Genomic DNA, 22,480 nt, shown 5'->3' on the forward strand with positions numbered 1-22,480 from the left:
AAGTTATGAAATTTCAATTTCATTTCTTCAATGACCACTGATATGGTTCTCATCATTTTCCTTTTTAACAGGAATTGATTGATCATTGAGCCTCTCAAATCACATATTTGAAATGGATACAGAGAATTGGTTATGGCTATCTTGTCTCATCACACTTGCTGCAATTCTCCTACCCTCTCCTGCTTTTATCAAGAAGAAGATCAACAACACTTCATTAGAACCTTTGAACACTTCTTCATTGTCCACCTCTCCACCTGAAGGAGAATTGTATAATCTATCCTTTAGATTCAATTCTTTAGATTCTCAGAGAGGAAACTGTTTCAAAGTTATTGAGAATTTCACCTTCCAAATTGTACCAATGCCAGGCGTGTAACTCTTCAAGTTTCAGTACCAATAGGTAACTTCATTATGAAAGAATGATCAATCTCAAGAACTCTCAAACTTTTTAGGTTGCCAATGGTATCAGGTAAAACAGTAAATCTTGCTGCAAATAAGCACAGCTCAATTAATGATTCCAATTTCTCAATGGAGTCTGGAAGTTCTTCTAATTGTGATCAATATTTTAGTGACAATTGAGTTTGGCTATTCAGTAGTACTTTAAAATCAAATACAAGGTCTGAAAGAGATTTTAGATGGCTGATTGAGGTACAAATTTGGGTCAATGACCCACAAGAAGTGGCACCTACAGTTCTAAGCATTGTTTTTTTAGTTGGTACTAACACACACACACACCTCCATTGAGATTTAAACTCTTAACTTCCCTTTGAGAAGTAAGACTCTGATACTAATACCGGCGCCGTTGGTGAGTTTCAAGCTTCTTCATAACACCTCTAACAATAAGGACTTCTTGTAAAGAAGTTCCATCCATGAGGAGTTATGTTAAAGCTTCCATGGAATCAAATTCCAGTGGTGTTGGGTTATTTCATCCACAAGTGAAAACAAAAATTAGTTGTTGTTGCGAGTAGTAGTGTTCACCGCTAGTACAATTTCGTATTGCCCAGGTGTCAAAATTGGGATTGGTTTTGTTTTGGGGGTTACGATGTGTGGAACGCAAGGGAACAAATTTGTATTGGATGCTCCGCAAGACGGTAATTTTGGGTGGTCTCTTGGATGTGGCGTCCAAGTTGGTGTTTCCTGTGGGATACGGGATTTGGGTGAATCGTGTTTGGCTATAAGTATGGGTGTATTTTCAGAAGATGGTATACGCCTTGGTGGCACATAAGTATCTGGATTAATGTTGTTGGTGTTTGCGTGTTGTTGGTACGGTCAAAGTATGAGTTGAGAGAGAGGTAGTCTCATGAGGAAATTGATGGATAGAGGGAGTTTATGGGTTTGGTAGGGAGAACACTAATGGCAAGGGGAGTCTCATGAAGGGCTCGAGTATCTGTCACCCTCCCCTGGAGCAAAGTTTGTGTACACAGTTGATGTTCACTATTGGCTTTGTAGCGAATAGTGCAATGATGAACAGGAGAAATCGATTACGTGGGTTTGCAAAGGTACTCTTTTACTACTGTTCTATTTTAGATTCTAAGGGAGTATCTCTTGTCTCGATATCATTTCCTATTCTGCTATGAAGGTCTCTAAACTTCTCAATCGAGCAGTCGAGCTACCCAGGACAAGAAAATGAATGGTGTATCAGTAGAAAGAGGAGGCAGTCCAATTAACCACTTACTATTATTTATTGCCAAAATTTTGAGTTTGGAGATGTGGAATGGGATCCCATCCTTCTGGATAGGTAAAAGAATGAGAATTTAAATATCTTGGCTGTCTTGATGCTGAAAACTTTGACATACCTTTCTTCTTCTTCTTTGTCCTTACCAGCTCTAGACTTTTGAACAAGAAACTAAATTTGAGCTTGCCATTCATTCCCATTATTATATTTTCTGAGTTTTTCTTTTACCTTCTTTGCGCCAACTGCTAGTGAAAAATAAGGAAAAAGATAACAGGTGTTTGAGAAGGGTTTATTGTAGTAAGGGTAGAAAGCATTATTTTAGGAATCTCCTGTTGAATATTGATTTCTCCGAGTTGGAATAAAAACTTCAGAAGAAAATTGTATTGATTGATTTATTTAGTGGAAGATTATTCTTGGTTTGCCCATGGTTTTTTCCCACTACCCACGTATATTTGGTGTCCTTCTTCCTTTTTTTTTTTTTTTTTTTTTTTTTTTTTTTTGGCATCTTAATATCGTTCCAACCCTCCCAAGTTGGGATTAGTACAATTTCGTATTGCCCAGGTGTCAAAATTGGGATTGGTTTTGTTGCGTCCAAGTTGGTGTTTCTTGTGGGATACAGGATTTGGGTGAATCGTGTTTGGCTATAAATATGGGTGTATTTTCAGAAGATGGTATACGCCTTGGTGGCACATAAAAGTATCTGGTTTAATGTTGTTGGCGTTTGCGTGTCGTTGGCACCGTCAAAGTATGAGTTGAGAGAAACGTAGTCTCATGAGCAAGTTGATGGATAGAGGGAGTTTATGGGTTTGGTAGGGAGAACACTAATGGCAAGGGGAGTCGCATGAAGGGCTCGACCATCTGTCTGTGACGGCCCAAGTTTTATAAACCCGGTGCGTCAGTGATGACCAAGAGATGACCCGAAAATAAATCTGAAATGCAGAAGCGAAAGATGATCAAAACAAAAGAAAAAAAAGGTTCTGACCTACATGGTCAGGCATTCTTCCAAAAGGTTCAAGCGTTCTTCCAAAAGGTTCTGACCTACATGGTCAAGCGTTTTTCCAAAAGATTCAAGCATTCTTCCAAAAGGTTCATGCGTCCTTCCAAATGGTTCAAGCGTTCTTCCCAAAGGTTCTGACCTACATGGTCAGGCGTTCTTCCAAAAGGTTCAAGCGTTCTTCCAAAGGTTCTGACCTACATGGTCAGGCGTTCTTCCAAAAGATTCAAGTGTTCTTCCAAAAGGTTCTGACCTACATGGTCAAACGTTCTTCCAAAAAGGTTCAAGCATTCTTCCAAAAGGTTTTGACTTACATGGTCAGGCATTCTTCCAAAAGATTCAAGCGTTCTTCCAAAAGGTTTAAGCGTTCTTCCAAAATGTTCTGACCTACATGGTCAGACGTTCTTCCAAAAGGTTCAAACGTTCTTTCAAAAGGTTCTGATCTATATGGTCAGGCGTTCTTCCAAAAGATTCAAGCGTTCTTCCAAAAGGTTCAAGCATTCTTCCAAATAGTTCTGACCTACATGGTCAGGCGTTCTTCCAAAAGATTCAAGCGTTCTTCCAAAAGGTTCATGCGTTCTTCCAAATGGTTTTGTCCTACATGGTCAGGCATTCATCCAAAAGTAAAGCATGCTAAACAAGTGCATGTTCTATATAACAAAATTTCTCCAAGTAGTCAAGCAAGCCTAAGAGTGTTGTGCATCCCACAATAATGCTTCTTTACCTGAAAAACAACCCGGTAACTTTGGGGTGAGTAAACAAGTTTACTCGTAGGGAATGAGCATACATAGACTCATCTTTATACAAAGTTTGCAATTCAATATAATTTAATCCATGCTATTTAAATGACATCAAAAATTTCAACAGGGCACAATGAGATGAAATTTCACAAGGTTACCAACTTATAATTTAAAGTACAAAATCAAATCAAAGTGGATAATTAGATATCGCCCGGACTAATATCATACTATTGGGATCACTTTAGGGCTATTAACCCATGGGTACCTTCTCATAGTGCGCACTATAGTGTAGGGAGCTCTCTATCTCCCGTATTAGAATCAAGTCCTAGCCAAGTCAAGTTCTTGATGATATCCCAAGTTTTCAAAATCAATAAGTTAAGTGTAATACCCCTAATTTAAAAGGATAGACCTGGAATTTATTTAATTGTTTAAGTTGCATTTTATTTATTTAATGGTGAATTTGTTTTGATTTAATTGTAAATTAATTGTAAATTATTTGATTTGTTTTAAATTGAATTTTAAATTATTTACTTGTTTTCTTTGAATTGCTTGATATTGCTTAAATTGTGTGAATTAGTATTGACCTTTAATTAAGTTTCAGTTTTTATTTTAATTGTTATTTAATTTGATTTAGGTTGGTAGAGTTAATTATTCAGTTGTATTTTATTGTTCTGTACTATGTTAATTGAACTTAGGATTTTGGTTTTATTTATTTTTTTTCTTTAGCCGACTTAGTTTTCTCGTATAGTATTAGGACTAGGATTAGGGCAACCTTAATCCTATAAATACAGGTTTTAAGTTCTACCTAGGTTTTAGAAAAAAACAACAAACCTATTCACATCTGTGGAGGTAGAAAGAGAACAGAGGAGGAATTTTGTAGTAGGAACTACCGAAGACCTTAGAAGACGACGTAGAGATTTTGAACAAAAGTCTCAAAGGCAGGTTCTGTCTAAACTCTCTCCCTTAGGCTTCGTGTTCTTTGCATACTAGATTAGTTCTAGGTTTATTTATAACATGTTTAAAAAATAAATATATGTTATCTGTTTCCATGATTAAAGTTTAAGGCGTAACTTTTACACTTGATAAACTGTTTAAACTTGAAACTTTCCTGCATTGTTTTCTATTTAAATCCCTGTTAGTAATTGTAATAAGGACTTAAATAAGGGTGGGAACCTACTGGGATTTAGTTACAGTTTTTAGGAACCTTGGCAGGGAAGTACCGGAGGTGAAAACAACGCCGGAAAAATAAAACACGGAGAAGAGGAGGGAGAGAGCCAGCTCCTTTTGGATTGGAGCCGGCTCCTTTTGGATTGGAGCCGGCTCCTTTTGGATTAGAGGTGGCTCCAAGTTTTTTTTGGAGCCTGCTCCATTTTGCTTCTTTCAGTTTTTCTTGTTCTGTTAGCGTGTTCTTTAATTTTCAGTGAGGAAGCTTTTTGGTTATTGAATTTCTAAATTTTCTACGGAGAATAAATACTGTAGTGGAGGTTTTAGAGGTTGTCCAGAGTAGGATTAAAGTCTCAAGGGATAGAATAATACAGATTTAAACGCCGAGTTTTAATCGTTAAAACTGTATGGATTTCTTATGTGCTTCGCAGACCTATTTGTATTCGGACATTTATATTTCTTAATTATGTTCGAAATTTCTGTGAGAGCTTGTCCACTGCTAATTACGTATTCGTGGAATGGAAATACATGCTAGAAATCTATAATTTGCTAAGGATTAATTGATGGTCAAATTGTAAAATTTAATGCATCAATTTGTTGGACAGGAGATTAAAGGTATGATAAATTGCCTAAATTTATTATACGGGTTAAGGAACTAAGTAACCTAATATTTATTTAGGCTATGTTAATTATGAATGCTGGGAATGGACTTATATTTACAGACATAGTCCTGTGTGATCTAGCATTGGCTTCTGTGATGTGATTTCAAGTAATGGTTTTTGTATAGTGGTTTTATTTAAGCATGTTTGTTAATATACTCTAATATGCTTAGTATGGAATTATTGATATTGATATTTATATTATCAATGCTTTATCAATTGTTGGTTTTATTTAAGCATGATTGTTAATATACTCTAATATGCTTAGTATGGAATTGTTGATATTGATATTCGTACTGTCAATGCTTTATCAACTGTTGGATGGATGGGATTGTATGCACCGGTATGGGACGGTGTCATACTAGGTTTGGATTAGCTCAATTTGCTAAGTCCTATCTATTTTGGAATAAGGGTACGGTTGTTAAATAAAATCCTCCTTATATATATGAGTCGGTGCGGTTAAGTATGCCGAACGACTTACTGGATTTCTTGTGGATTGTTAGGAACGGACTTTAGATATATTTTTATGATACCGCGATGTGAGCTTGAGTCTTAGCGTCGACGGTTAGGGTGCATATATGCAATAGGATGCGTAGCTGGCTGTGAGAGTTGAGGTATATCCTGTTTAGGCTTAGGTACTCATGCCCACTCAAGTGCGCTTTGCGTGATGCCTTCTATTCAGGTTGAGACCCTCTTCATAGTCTAACGAGAGTCCAGTAGTATGGATATATTTATGTACGGATTATTAATTATTATTGAACTCTTTAGTATGTACATGTGTATTGAGTCTCTACTTAGATTGTAGTAGGATAGAACTTGTTCGTGGGCCTGACTCACTTCTATTTTTCAGGTGTACGTCAGTTCCAGTCTTGAGTTTGTTCGTGCTGAGCAGAGATGGTTACTCATTCTTCCGACGATGTAGGATCTCTTTCCACAATTTAATTATGGATTCTTTCTAGATTTATTTTGGTTTGTTTTTATTTATTAGGGGTCCACTGGATGGATTCCTGAGCTGTACCATTGGAGGTTTTGGAGATGGATTGTTAAATCTTTATTATTTGAGATTTTAAGAATTTATTTTCTAAAGGATTTTATTTTTTAGATTTCTTCCAGCTCATTATATTATTTCTTTTAATCACTTTGTATTTCGTGTTCTTTTTAAAATATTAATTGTTTGATATTTCCCTCGGGTTTGGGCCTGGGCCTGATCAACCCATATCTCGAATTCGAGGGGTATCACATTGAGCAACAAGTCATGATATGTGATAAAAACACAATAAAAATTCCATGAATTGCATGACTAAATCATTAGATCAATAAAATAGAAATTAAGTAGACTAACTAATTAATTTCTCTAGATTTCAAGAGTTGTCCAAATGATTCCAATTTAATATATAACATGGAGTAAGTCATGGCTATGCCATATATCAAGTCTAAAATGAGTTATATGCAAGCTACAATTAATCATTAATTTCCCAAATTGGTAAAAAACATGCATACAACTTATACATCACTATAAAGACAATTTATTCACTTAGATAATAAACTAGAACACCCCCTACCTCAATAGAGAATTGTATCTCTATAATCCAAGGCAACCAAACTTAAAAATGGAAAACCAAACAAGGGTTTTGTAGAGGAGAGTGAGAGGAAGCAAAAGTATTACTAACTTAAAGGTCTAAGGTGAGTGGAAGGAGGCCAAAATGAAGTCAAAAGCTCTAAGCCAAGCTTTTTCTTCAATGGAGGCTATGTTCGGATGAGAGCAAAAGGAATGAAGATGAGATCAAATGAAAAGTGGTGGGTGGAGGATCTAGTATTCCTCCACTCACTAGGTGTTCTTATACTACCTCTCTCTCACACACAATGCAAGACTCTATTTGGTGCCTACATTTGTCACTAATCCATGGCTCCTTCTTAGGCTTAATCCTGAGCCTGCACTTGTCAACCATCCAAGCCAACAAGTGCACCAATCCTAAGCCAACAAGTGGGTGAATCTCCACCCTCCACATGTCATAAGATAATGCTTCCAAGTGACTCCACCCCAATGTCGACAAGTGGCTCCATGGGAGTGTGACACTTATCACACTTTTCAAAAATTACAAAAAGGTCATTTTTTAAAATATCTTCCAAATTAAATTACAAAATGGTCTCTAAGATGAAAAATAATTATTTTACATAATTATACTAAAACCCCAAAAGCCAAGAATATTTTCAAGAAATTATGCATCCATACCCTTTACAAGAAAAGTAAACATCTAGCATGCTTTTCTACTAAAGTAATAATACAATTATGTTAAAAATTAAATATCATGAATGCATGTAAGGCTGGAATCAAATCCGAGCACAAGATGTGAGGTTATGTGTGACACCCCTCGAATCCGAGACATGGGTTGATCAGGCCCAAGCCCAAACCCGAAGGAAATATTAAACAATTAATATTTAAATCGAACACAGATTACAAAACGGAATATGAAATAAATAATTCAAAGCTGAAAGAACTCTAAAACATAATCCTTTAAAAATTAAATACTTAAAATCCAACTCTCCAAAACCTCCAAGAGTGTACTCGGGAATCCATCTAGTGGAACCCTAAATCAAATCCCAACTGAACATAAAATAACTGGAAATAAAACCAAATAAAAAATGTGGCATGAAATCCTACGTTGTTAGTAGAGTGAATAATAGTCTCTGCTCAGCACGATCAAGCCTAAGACTGGAACCGTCCGATACCTAAAAAATAGAAGTGGGTCTTACTACAATCCAAGCAGAGACTCAATACGCATGTACATCCTAACCAACTCAACAATAACTACGTAGTCCATACATATATATATAACCACACTATGGAACTCTCACTGGACTATACTAAGGGTCTCAACCTGAGTAGAAGGCAACATGTAAAACGCACTTAGTGGGCATGTAACGACCCTAAACTGATGTCAATTAAAAAAAAAAAATTCGGCATGATCTCTGCTAAAAAGGATCCTACGCCAACCTGCTTAAATGCATAAAAAAAAAAAAAATGCAATGGTCTCTCTTGGACCTTCAAAATTTATCTAACCTGTATCAGCACACAATGCAAATAATATAAAACATTCCCAAAACAACAACATCAACAACCTCCTCAAAATAGCCCATCGCCATTAACCCATTCATCTAGAATAAAGGAGTACTTGTCTTATACATAGTTCTATGCTCACATACTAGAATTTTACTCCAATTACATATACTTACAGTCCATGAATATAATTACAATAACAAGAGTCCATAAGTCTCCGTACAGAATACAATATACTAAGTTTTACAAAAAAAATAATGAGACTTGGATACAAAAATAGCAAAATGATCTTCTAATCCAAATTAGGCATGTGGTGGAACGTCATTCGCCACTTCTTTCCCATATCCTGAAAAATGCTAAAACAATAGGGTGAGCATAAAGCTCAGTAGGTGGTGCCTAAGACACACCTCTTGTGACCTCGTGAACCCAAACAATGAATAGAAAATAGGAAGTGGGGTCATACTATGCCAGAAAGGAATACAACATTAATTCCAATTCCAAAATAACAATGTCGTACCATAATGTGTGATGCCATGAATGTCACTCCCCATTTTCAAAATCCAAATCCATCACTTTTCAAAATGTTAATATAACCCGTCCGTGACTCCGCGGCAACACGAGAGAAGGATTGGCTACTGTCCCTGACCGTTGGTTCCTCCGCGGCATCATTTGGGGCCCAGATTGCTCAACCACGCTAGGGCGATCTCCCTAGTTCCCTTTAGGTTATATTAACACCATGGCCCTTTGGTAGCTCCACGACGACCGGGTTTTCATAAAAATCACTTTAATCAAAACTTTATCCCAAAATTCCCTTTTCCTTTCAAAACAATTTTTCCCTTTTTCATGCCTAATGCTATGCATGAATGTCTCATATATCTCAATGTTGTACAAATAGAGAAATTCATGCTCATCAAGTTATTATTCAATAATATACATGCTTTACAACATAAAAATTTCTAAAATTATAATTTTATGTTTTCTAATCACCAAACTAGCACTAAAGGCACAAAGGACTTAAATTAATCAACAATTAACATGCTTCGTAAGAAATTTATTTATTTATTTATTATAATTATTATTATTATTATTATTTTATCATCACATAAACATAACAATTTAATACCATAGGCATGAAAATTCATCAATTAAGTATGCTTTCATTATCATATATCATATAAAACATAGCCACACCTTTTCACATAGCAAGTAAATAAATTTACATAAAATTTCACAATTTAAGCATACTTTTCACACAATTTAATTAATACACATAATCATAAATTTCATTTACAACAATAAAATCATTTTCAAGGCAATCAATTCAAATTAAGCATGTTAAGTTGCAGAATATCAATTACACACAAAATCATATACTTCATATACCCAATTAAACCACTTTAGAGTAAAATCAATACAAATTAACATGTTAGGACACTAATTAAGTAAATTTAACTCACAAAGGTGCAAGATTGTATGGATTAAAGACCCCTACCTCAAGGAAGATGAAAAACCCCCAAAATGGGTCTCAAAACCGGAATCCCTAGAGTGCACTAAAACTGAAATTGTTTGTATGGATGTGAAGATCTCGCCCTGCTCTTTGAATTCCCGCAAACGGCTCTAAAAAATACCAAATAATGAAGGAGAAATCTAAGCTTGAAGTTTGGAAGTAAAAAGAAAAAGAAAAAGAAACTTTGAGAGGGTGAGAGAGAAGGTTACAAGAGTGTGAGAGAGAATTGAGAAAATGAGACCAAAATGTGGTCTCTAATTCTCTTACATGTGCAAGGTGGGTCCCACCACTTTTCTTTTTATTTTTCCTTTTTCTTTTAGTTTCATTTTACACGACACACATACATAAATATGTATACACACATTAAATCATAACCATATGCAACACATTAAATAAATTAAACATGATGCAAGTGAACCCTACTAAAATTCCCGTGTGCAACAATTACAGTAGCGGGTCCCACACGGAACCGTCCGGCTCGAAAAATAAAAAAATGCCAAAATGATCACCCTTACATTTCAAAGAGTCCTGGACTCAGTGAAATGTCTCAAATAGCTCTCGGACACGACCAGCACATTCCATAGTATCCGGCACGCAAAACAATAAAAAACAAAAATGCACTAGTAAAGACAAAAATTCCAAAAAAAAATGAAAAATGGCGAAAATCGAAAACATCACAGGGCATGACTACCTAAGCCTAATAGGGTATACCTCAACCAATATAGCCAGCTATGCATCCTACTGCATATACGCTCCCTAACCGTCGACTCTGAGACTCAAGCTCATATCGCAGTACCATAAATATATATTTAAAATCTTATCATGTCCATCCATAATAAATCCAGTTAGCTGCTCAGCTTGTTCAGCTGCACAGACTTATATATCCAAAGCAAATAATCCAGTTAGTCATTCAAACTTTGTTTCAGCTGATCTAACCTAAATATAAGTATGATTTATTTTATAATACATTCCCTTATTCCGTATAGGTAGGATGTAGTATTTTGAAACTAATCCGTCCCTAGTATGCCACCGTCCCATACCGGTGCATACAAATCCATATCCAACAGTTGACATTACAGACAATAAAAGTAAATATCAACCCATCCATACATCCAACAATTGATAAATAAAATACTAAATATAAATATCAATCATTCCATACTAAGCATGATAAAACTTTGTAATTTAACAAGCTTATTTGATACTACTCCGCATAGTCCAATAATTGATAATACAGATCACACATGTACACATCAATTAATTCCAAGTAAGCATAGCAGAATATATAAATTCACATGCTTATTTTATAACACTACACAGTTACCCAAGAACTGATAATACATTTAACATATGTATACGTCAGTTTATCCATTATAAGCATATAATCATTCTTTAATCTAACATGCTTATAATTTACCACAGAAACATGAATAAACAATAATTCCACTCACCGATAAATTGCTACACATAAGGTTATGCAATTTAAATCCTCCACCTCCAAGAATAGTCTACAAATTTACTTAAAAATTATATATTGTTCAAGCAGCAAACATTAATTGTTTTACCATGAATTATTAAGCCCTCTAAAGATTTAATTTTCATTTAGACATCAATTAAACTTCCCACTTACAACTCCTAAACACATTTGTAGTGTCGAAAACCAACCCAGAAATTCGAAATACGACAAAAATGCATCAAAAGAGGGTGGAGTCGCCTCCCCCACATGGGGAGCCGCCTCCCCCTTGAGTGGAACTAGCTCCACACCATATGGAGCCGCCTCCACACTTGATGGAGCTGGCTGCCCTTTGTGGGGAGCCGCCTCTTTGCTCAGTTTTCATAATCTACTTGTTTTCCTTCACCTGTGTCACCTTCGGCGACGTCCAGTTTATCTGTCCTCAATTGTTAAAGTTGTTACTGGTTAAAATTATGTCCCAGTGTGATCCAGAAACATTAAAATTCCATAGGCATTAATTTACATTAATTTAAACACGTAATTATGCAAACAAACGCAAAAATAAGTAAATACTAAAACATGAAAACACATACTGTTTCAAACGAATCTAATCATGTAAACCAGATTAATTTAACGTTTATTTACTCCTGGAATTATGTTAGGCATGTAAAGAACATAAGTCAAAAGGAGAGAGTTAGGAATAGAACTTGCCTTTGAGATTCTGGTTTAAAATGTCAACGTCGTTTTCCTATAGTTTCCAAACGTCGTTTTCCAATGGTTTCCAGCGAACGTTCTGTTTTCTCCCTCTGTCTTTTCCTTGGTTCAACCCTCAAACAACACTCCTTTAATCTCTCATTGGTTCAACCTTAATCCAAGCCAAACCCTAACCGAAGTACTCTGTTTCTCTCTGTCTTTCTGTTATACGTGAACGGGGTTTATTTTGATTTCTCAACCCTAAACCGACGTTTAGTGATATATTTATATAGGTTTAAGGAAAACCTAATTCTATTGTATTATGATACAGAAACCTCAACTAAATATAAACCTAGTTGGCTAAACTGTGAAACATAAAAACCCTAGAATTATAACGACTATGAAAACCATTAAAACAATTAAAACAAATTTTCACGTAAACATACATTAAAGAAAGAAAAGTAATGTAAAACTAATACTCAATTAAATAAAACAAATACTGCAATCTACTCAATTAATTAACAACAATTAAAACAAATAAGCAAATAGCCAAATAAACACATAAAAATGCAAAAATTACAATAAAACCATAAAATAAACTACCGAGACTATCCTTTTAAAATTAAGGGTATTACATTCTTCCCCCCTAACAAAAGGAATTCCGTCCTCGGAATTCGCACTTACCTTCTTCCAATATTTCAGAAAATTGTGAGCGATTGACATCCTCCCATTCCCAAGTAGACTCAGCCTCATTGTGATGACTCCACTGAACACGCACTAAAGGGATAACCTTATTACGAATGATTTGATCCTGACGGTCGACAATACGACATGGTGGCTCCAAATAGGTTGCATCCGGCTGCAACTCTATCTCCCCAACATCAATATGCTGATACCGATCCTCATCACGCAGAAATTTCCACAACATGGAAACATGAAACATATTGTGTACGTGATCCAGATTATCTGGAAGTGCCAACTGATAAGTTATAACACCAACTCGATCCGTAATCATGAATGGACCGACAAACTGCGATGACAACTTTCCTTTCTTCCCAAAGCGCATTACTCCTTTCATAAGAGACACTTTGAGCAAAACCTGATCCCCAACTTGAAATTCCAACGCACGAGTACGATGATCCACATAACTCTTGTACTTACTCTGAGCAGTGCGCATGCGATCCCTAATGAGAGCAATCTTCTCAGAAGTACCCTTAATGAATTCAGAACCCAAGAATCTGCTCTCGCCAACTTCCATCCAATAAACAGGCGATCGACACGGTCGGCCGTATAATGCCTCAAATGGTGCCATACCAATAGTCTTCTGGAAATTATTATTGTATGCAAACTCCACCAATGGCAAATAATTATCTCAGTGGCCCTTAAAATAAAAAACACACGACTGAAGCATATCCTCCATGATCTGATTAACTCTTTTAGTCTGTCCATAAGTCTGAGGATGATAAGTAATGCTAAGATGCAATTCTGTACCTAAAGCCTGCTGAAAACTCTTCCAAAATCCTGACATAAAGCTCGAATCCCTGTCCGATATAATAGACAATGGAATGCCATGCAACTTCACAATCTCTGAAATGTATAGTCTTGGCAACTGCTCCAAAGTGAAGTCAGTGCGAATAGGCAAGAAATGAGCTGATTTAGTCAATCGATCAACGATGACCCAAATGGAATTGTGATCCTTAAAGGAATTAGGCAATCCCTCCACAAAATCCATAGAAATGCTCTCCCATTTCCACTCCAGTATCGGTAGTGGCTGTAGAGCTCCTGGCGGCCTCTGATGATCAATCTTAACTATCTGACAAATACTATATCGAGAAACAAAAAGAGCAACGTTCTTTTTCATACCTGCCCACCAAAACTGCCGCTTCATATCCTAATACATCTTGTCTCCTCCTGGATGAACAGAAAACTCAGAATGATGAGTCTCAGTTATCATATCCTTCCTCAAACCATCAGCAGAAGGTACCACCAAACGTCCCTTGTACCTCAAACCTCCATCAGTCCCAACATAGTAAAATAGAACCTCTCCAGAAGCTATCTCTGCAATCTTGTCAATGCACTGCTGATCCGTAAGTTATGCCTTCAATACCTTATGAATGATAGAAGATGTAACTACCCTGTAAGCCATGAAAGTATCCGACAACTTATCCACCGTCTTCAAAGCATTCCACTCAGTAGTGAATAAAGCAGAAAGACTAGCACCAGGTAGGCGACTAAGTGCATCTGCCACCACATTCGCTTTTCCTGGATGGTACTGTATAGAGAAATGATAGTCCTTAACAAACTCCAACCATCTGCGCTATCTCATATTCAGCTCTCACTGAGTGAACAAATACTACAGACTCTTGTGATCACTACATAATTTGAAGGACTCACCCAACAGATAATACCTCCAAATGCGTAAAGCAAAGACCACAACTGCCAACTCCAAATCATGTGTTAGATAATTAAGCTCATAAGGCTTAAGCTTTCGAGATCCATACGAAATTGGTCGCTCCTCCTGCATCAAAACACATCTAAGACCTTACAAAGAAACATCTGTGTAGACAAGATACTCTATCCCGCTTTGTGGAGTAGACAGAACCGGTGTAGAAGTCAATTTAGTCTTCAGCTCATCAAAAACTTTCTGAAAGTGTTCATCCCACATGAACTGTACCCCCTTTTTAGTCAGATGAGTGAGTGGTCCTGCTATCTTTGAGAACCCCTGAATGAACCTACGATAATATCCTACCAAACCGAGGAAACTCTGAATCTCAGTAGGTGAAGTAGGCTGTCCCCACTCAACCACTGCTGAAACTTTGGCTGGACCTACCACTATTCCCCTCTTCTGACACCACGTGACCCAAAAACTTCACTTCCCGCTGCCAAAATTCACACTTCTCGAACTTGGCATATAACTGGTGCTCACGAAACATCTGTAAGACTATACAAAGATATCCAGCATGATCGTCCTCCGACTTAGAATAGATCAAGATATCATCAATGAAAACAATGACAAACTGATCCAATTAAGCCCTGAAGACTCTGTTCATAAGGTCCATGAAGACCGCAAGTGCGTTAGTTAGTCTGAAAGGCATGACACGAAACTCATAAGAACCATATATAGTGAGAAACGCTGTCCTCGGAACATCCTGCTCCCGAACCCGAAGTTGATGATATCCACAACGAAGATCAATCTTAGAGAAGTATGTAGCTCCCTTCAACTGACCAAAAAGATTATCTATCCTGGATAAAGGATACTTGTTATGAATAGTAACCACGTTCAACTCCCTATAATCTATACATAGGCGAAGTGAACCATCATTCTTTTTCACAAACAGAACCGGTACTCCCCAGGGTGAAGTAATCCTACGAATAAATCCTTAACTGAGTTATTGCTGAATCTGATCCCTCAGCTCTCGCATCTCCACCGGTGCCATCTTATATGGTGCCCTAGCAATAGGCGTAGTGCCTGGAGCTAAGTCTATCACGAAGTCGATCTCGCGACTAAGCGGCAACCTTAGAATCTCCTGAAACACATCCGAAAAATCTTGTACAATTGGTATGTTATCCAAAGATACAGTAATCCCTTCCTCCGTTTCCTCCTCCATATGGAACAAATAAGTGTTAGTGCCCCCGTTAGAACGTGGCGTAGTGACAACATACATATCCTGACCAAGTATGGTAAAATTGCAGACCTATCATAATAATTAACTTGGGCATGGTAGTGAAATAACTAATCTATCCCAAGTAACACAGTATAAGTGTGCATGTCCAGGACCACTAGATTTGCTAGAAATCTGAGCCTGCAAATATATAGTGTCACCCAAAATGCTGAATACTCCAGAGAGCAAAACACGAAAAGTATACAAAATACTCCAAAATCAACTCATAGTTAGAACATCACTCTATCCTGAGATTTTTTCCTTTGATATCAAACTTACTATATTGATTTACACAAGTTGCCTTTATAACTCGTTGGTAATTGTCTCACCTCAACACAACGAACCCATAAACAAAGCTTTGTTTGTTTGCTCAAATACAAATCACTCCACTGTGAATTTCCTTCATTATCACAACATACACATTCCAATATAGTTTAATAGAACCATTCATGTATATATCACAACAATACTATCATAAAACACAATAGAGATAGCCAAAACCACTAGTTTACTTTATTAAGAACTTCTTTCAATCGTAAACCTCCAAAAGAATAATTGTCATATATTCTTTAAAATACTAATGTGTGCAGTTTAAATAGTACTATTCTTTAAATAATACTTCCACTCCTACTAGTACTAAATACCACTCTAAAAAGAGCAATTCATTCTTATGATTCGATACCCTTCCGCTGGGACAGCCCGACATCTCTTCTTCTACGACACTGCCTCCATGTGTATCCAAACTCGCCACAAGTATAACAAGTACCCATAAAAATACCAGATGGCCTACTCTATTGGTTAGCCTGTGGCTGACCCCATTCTGCTTGTAGTTCCCCATTCTACTGTCTCTGAGCTAATCCAGGACATTGTCTGGCTGTATAGCCATAATCTCCGCAGGCAAAACAATGTCCTTTAAACACATTCTGCACCATTGGTACTGCTTCTAGTGTTTATTGAACGTGTAGCTGATTATGAAGTGCAATTGTTATGCCCGTTGCTACAGCTTGAACTATGGTGTAAACTAACTAAGGAGAATACTCGGGTTTTCTGCCTTGATTGTAGCCCCGATCCTGAGACTCTTGAGTCAACTGTACGTCCTCCTGCTCGATATGCAACTGACCACCTTCTTCCTGCTCCTCCTCTTAAAACTTAGGCAGCTGCTGTTCCTCCTCCATTAGCTGACGTTATAGGCATTCCTACTGGCTACGTGCCGCTTTTCTCTACTGCCTGTTCCCTTGCAGGTTCTGTCCTCTCCTAGCGTTAACCATTCTGTTAACACAGAAAGGCAAACATCAGTACGATCTAAACGGACAGTATGGGAATACAATGAATCATAAACTTAAGCTCTAATCAAGAGAAAATGTTACGCGGAAGTCTTACATGATAGAATCCTAGAGGCACTTGAACCTGGAGTGTCCTGATACCAACTGTGATACCCCTCGAATCCGAGACATGGGTAGATCAGGCCCAAGCCCAAACCCGAGGGAAATATCAAACAATTAATATTTAAATCGAACACAGATTACAAAACGGAAAATGAAATAAATAATTCAAAGCTGAAAGAACTCTAAGACATAATCCTTTAAAAATTAAATACTTAAAATTCAACTCTCCAAAACCTCCAAAAGTATAACTCGGGAATCCATCTAGTGGACCCCTAAATCAAATCCCAACTGAATATAAAATAACTGGAAATTAAACCAAATAAAAAACATAGCATGAAATCCTATGTCGTCGGTAAAGTGAATGATAGTCTCTGCTCAGCACGATCAAGCCTAAAACTGGAATCTTCCGATACCTAAAAAATAGAAGTGGGTCAGGACCATGAACAAGTTTTATCCTACTACAATCCAAGCAGAGACTCGATACGCATGTAAATCCTAACCAACTCAACAATAACTATGTAGTCTGTATATATATATATAACCACACTATGGGACTCTCACTCGACTATGCTGAAGGTCTTAACCTGAGTAGAAGGCAACATGCAAAATGCACCTGAGTGGGCACGACTACCTAAGCCTAATAGGGTATACCTCAACTAACATAGCTAGCTACGCATCCTACTGCATATACGATCTCTAACCGTTGACTCTAAGACTCAAGCTCATATCGCAGTACCATAAATATATATTAAAAATCCTATCATGTCCATCCATAATAAATCCAATTAGCTGCTCAGCTTGTTCAGCTGTACAGACTTATATATCCATAGCAAATAATCCAATTAGTCATTTAAACTTTGTTTTAACTGATCTAACCTAAATATAAGTAGGATTTATTTTATAATTCATTCCCTTATTCCGTATAGGTAGGATGTAGTATTTTGAAACTAATCCGTCCCTAGTATGCCACCGTCCCATACCGGTGCATACAAATCCATATCCAGCAGTTGACATTACAGACAATGAAAGTAAATATCAACCCATCCATACATCCAACAATTGATAAATAAAATACTAAATATAAATATCAATCATTCCATACTAAGCATGATAAAACTTTGTAATTTAACAGGCTTATTTGATACTACTCCGCATAGTCCAATAATTGATAGTACAGATCACACATGTACACATCAATTAATTCCAAGTAAGCATGACAAAATATATAAATTCACATGCTTATTTTATAACACTACACAATTACCCAAGAACTGATAATACATTTAACATATGTATACGTCAGTTGATCCATTATAAGCATATAATCATTTTGTAATCTAACATGCTTATAATTTACCACAGAAACATGAATAAACAATAATTCCATTCACCGATAAATTGCTACACATACGGTTATGCAATTTAAATCCTCCACCTCTAAAAACAGTCCACAAATTTACTTAAAATTTATACACTGTTCAAGCAGCAAACATTAATTGTTTTACCACGCATTATCAAGCCCTCTAAAGATTTAATTTGCATTTAGACATCAATTAAACTTCCCACTTACAGCTCCTAAATACATCCGTAGCGTCGAAAACCAACCCAGAAATCCGAAATACGCCAAAAATGCATCAAAAGAGGGTGGAGCCGCCTCCCCCACATGGGGAACCGCCTCCCCCTTAAGTGGAGCTAGTTCCACACCATGTGGAGCCACCTCCACACTTGATGGAGCCGGCTCCCCCTTGTGGGGAGCCGCCTCTTTGCCCAATTTTCCTAATCTGCTTGTTTTCCTTCACCTGTGTCACCTCCGGCGACGTCCAGTTTATCTGTCCTCAATTGTTAAGGCTGCTACTGGTTAAAATTATGTCCCAGTGTGATCCAGAAACATTAAAATTCCATAGGCATCAATTTACATTAATTCAAACAAGTAATTATGCAAACAAACGCAAAAACAAGCAAATACTAAAACATGAAAACACATACTGTTTCAGACGAATCTAATCATGTAAACCAGATTAATTTAATGTTTATTTACTCCTGGAATTGTGTTAGGCATGTAAAGAACACAAGTCATAGGGAGAGAGTTAGGAATAGAACTTGCCTTTGAGATTCCGGTTCAAAATCTCAACGTCATCTTCCTATGGCTTCCGGTGAACGTTCTGTTTTCTGTCTCTGTTTTCTCCTTGGTTCAACCCTCGAACAACACCCCTTTAATCTCTCCTTGGTTTAGCCTTAATCCTAGCCAAACCTTAACTGAAGTACTATGTTTCTCTCTATTTCTCTCTGTCTCTCTGTTATACGTGAACGGGGTTTATTTTGATTTCTCAACCCTAAGCCGACGTTTAGTGATATATTTATATAGGTTTAAGGAAAACCTAATTCTATTATATTACGATACAGAAACCTCAACTAAATATAAACCTAGTCGGCTAAACCGTGAAACATAAAAACCCTAGAATTATAATGAATACGAAAACGATTAAAACAATTAAAACAAATTTACACGTAAACATACATTAAAGAAAGAAAACTAATGTAAAACAAATACTAAATTAAATAAAACAAATACTACAATCTACTTAATTAATTAATAACAATTAAAACAAATAAGCAAATAGCTAAATAAACACATAAAAATGCAAAAATTACAATAAATCCATAAAATAAGCTACTGAGACTATCCTTTTAAAATTAGGGTTATTACATTATGTAAGGAGAAATTATAAATGAGAAAAGGACAAAAAAGAAAAAAGATGAAAAAAGAAAATTACTGAAAAAAAAAAGGAAGAAAAATGACCAGTTCATTACAACCTACCCTCCTTAAAAGGATTTCATCCCCGAAATCGAGTCGTACCTGAAAGAGAGAACAAATGGGGATACCGGGAACGAACCTCCTGCTCGAGCACCCAGGTAGCCTCATCAATGCCATGGTGTCTCCATAAGACCTTAACCAATTGAATGGTCTTGGTCCGCAAGACCTGTTCCTGTGAATCAAGAATCTGGACTGGACCGTCTTCGTAGGTTATGTCCTCATCAACAACCACATAGTCCACCGCAAAACATGCAATGGGTCCGGCTCGTACTTCCTCAGCATAGAGACATGAAAGATGTCGTGAATCCTATCCAGGTTTGGCGGCAACGCCAAACGATAAGCAACCTCACCGACGCGCTCCAAAATCTCAAATGGTCCAATAAACCTAGGAGACAACTTGTCAGTTTGTCGGAATCTCTGAAGTCCTTTGCGCGGAGAAATCTTAAGAAAAATATGATCTCCTACCTCAAAAGATAAGGATTGTCTCCTCCTGTCTACGTAACTCTTCTGTCTGCTCTGTGCGGTAGCCAACCGCTGTCGAATCAACTTAATTTTATTTGTAGTCTCAATGACAATGTCAGGACCCGAGGCAACGGTATCATCGATCTCGGTTCAACAGACTGGAGATCTGCAAGGTCTTCCATACAACGCCTCAAAAGGTACCATGCCAATACTGGTCTGATAACTGTTGTTGTAGGTTAACTCAACCAAAGGTAAGTAGTCTTCCCAACTACCCCCGAAATCCAAGATGTAAGCCCGTAACATATCCTCCAATATCTGAATGGTACATTCTGATTGACCATCAGTCTGAGGATGGAATACCGTACTGAATTGAAGCCCCGTATCAAGAGCCTCCTGAAAACTCTGCCAAAAGTGAGATGTGAACCGCGAATCCCTATCCAAAACAATGGATACAGGAACTCCATGAAACCTGACAATATGCTTCACATATAGTCCACTCAGTCTCTCGGCACTGTCTGTCACTACCATAGGCAAGAAGTGAGCCGTCTTAGTCAACTTGTTAACTTTGACCCAAACGGCATCATTCCCTACCTGGGACCTCGGAAGTCCCGTTACGAAATCTATAGTGATATGCTCCTATTTTCACTCAGCTACTTATAATGGTTGCAATAATCCTATCGGTCGTTGATGTTCTGCCTTCACTTGCTGACAAGTAAGGCATCGGGCCACTTACTAATAAATAAGGCATCAGGCCACAAATTGTGAAATATCCCTTTTCATGCCTTGCCACCAAAACTGTCGCCGCAGATTGTGATATATCTTCGTACCACCAGGATGAACTGCGAGCCGAGAGTGGTGAAAATACCGAAGAACATCATCAAGACAAGACAAAGGAATGAACATCATTCCCTGAGACCACCCTCTGATTGAAAGGTCCAACCCTCTACATTTTCACCGCCCGAAATCCGAACATGGATAACCTTCATCTCCCCATCCTCCAACTGTGTCTCGATAACTCTATTAACAAGAGCCGGTTGAGACATAAGGCTAAACAAAATAGCCGGTGAAACATCCTCATAAGATTGTAAACCAAGATCTGCAAATTCTTCTAGCATCTTCCATCTGTGAACAAAAATACTAGTAAGAGTTCCCCGTGACTTCCTACTCAATGCATCGGCCAACACATTGGCCTTACCCAGATGGTACTGCAACTTAAAGTCGTAATCCTCCATGAACTAAACCCATCTACACTGTCTCAAGTTCAAATCCTATTGAGAGAAGAGATACTTGAGACTCGTGTGATCGGAGAAAACCTCAAACTTCTCCTCGTACATGATGGTGGCGGTCGCTACACCACAAGCTTAAGAGTGTGCATTAAGGCAAGGGCCAAGTTTTACATTTATAAAAGTCACTACTACCTTCACTAAAAATATAGTTAGGGCAAGTAGGGATCGTCCCAAGGGATTGGAGTTGAATTTGGTTGTGGAATCACAATTAGGGTTAGTAGGTCGAGTGATCAAACAAATAGTTGGTTAGTTGATTAAACTAGAGAGGAAATTAAACTAAATAATTGAATGCAATAAAGAGTAAGTAAGAGAGAGAGATATTTTGGGGTTTAGAGGTCACCACTAAACAATCATTTTCTACACCCTTGACAAGTGACTAATGAGGTTGCAATATTGATGTGTGTGTGTGTGTGTTTGGTTGATTCAATTAGCAAGGATGACCAATTAAGTATATATTGTCTAAGCAACATGTGTGAAAAACACAATATATCTAATAATTAAGTATATATTGTCGAAGTAGCATATGAAAAGCACAATATATCTAGCAAGTCATTAATCCTTTCATTAAGCTCACAAGCCAAATACACCACAAGGTTTGAGACATATGCTACTTGCATTCAAAAGTATGGAACATCAAATAACAAGCATGGATTGTCCTCCCATCAAACAATTATACTACCACTACACTACAATTAAGCTAATAATACGAAATTAAACTAATTAAGCTAAGAGAGAGGCACAATCCATCAAGAAATGAGCATGAACCATCAAGAAAATTACAAGAGCATTCCATTAAGCACTATGTTTTGACAATCTCTAGATCTATGGTATTAATACACATAGACATGCATCAATAACACAAGAAATAGAGACAAACACATGAATATCTATTCTAGCATATATAGACATATGGATAGAATGAAATGATCA

This window comes from Cornus florida, unplaced genomic scaffold, assembly GCF_030987335.1.
Source record: "Cornus florida cultivar Cherokee Brave unplaced genomic scaffold, ASM3098733v1 CherokeeBrave_3.0.0_Hap2_Chr01, whole genome shotgun sequence".
NCBI lineage: Eukaryota > Viridiplantae > Streptophyta > Magnoliopsida > Cornales > Cornaceae > Cornus > Cornus florida.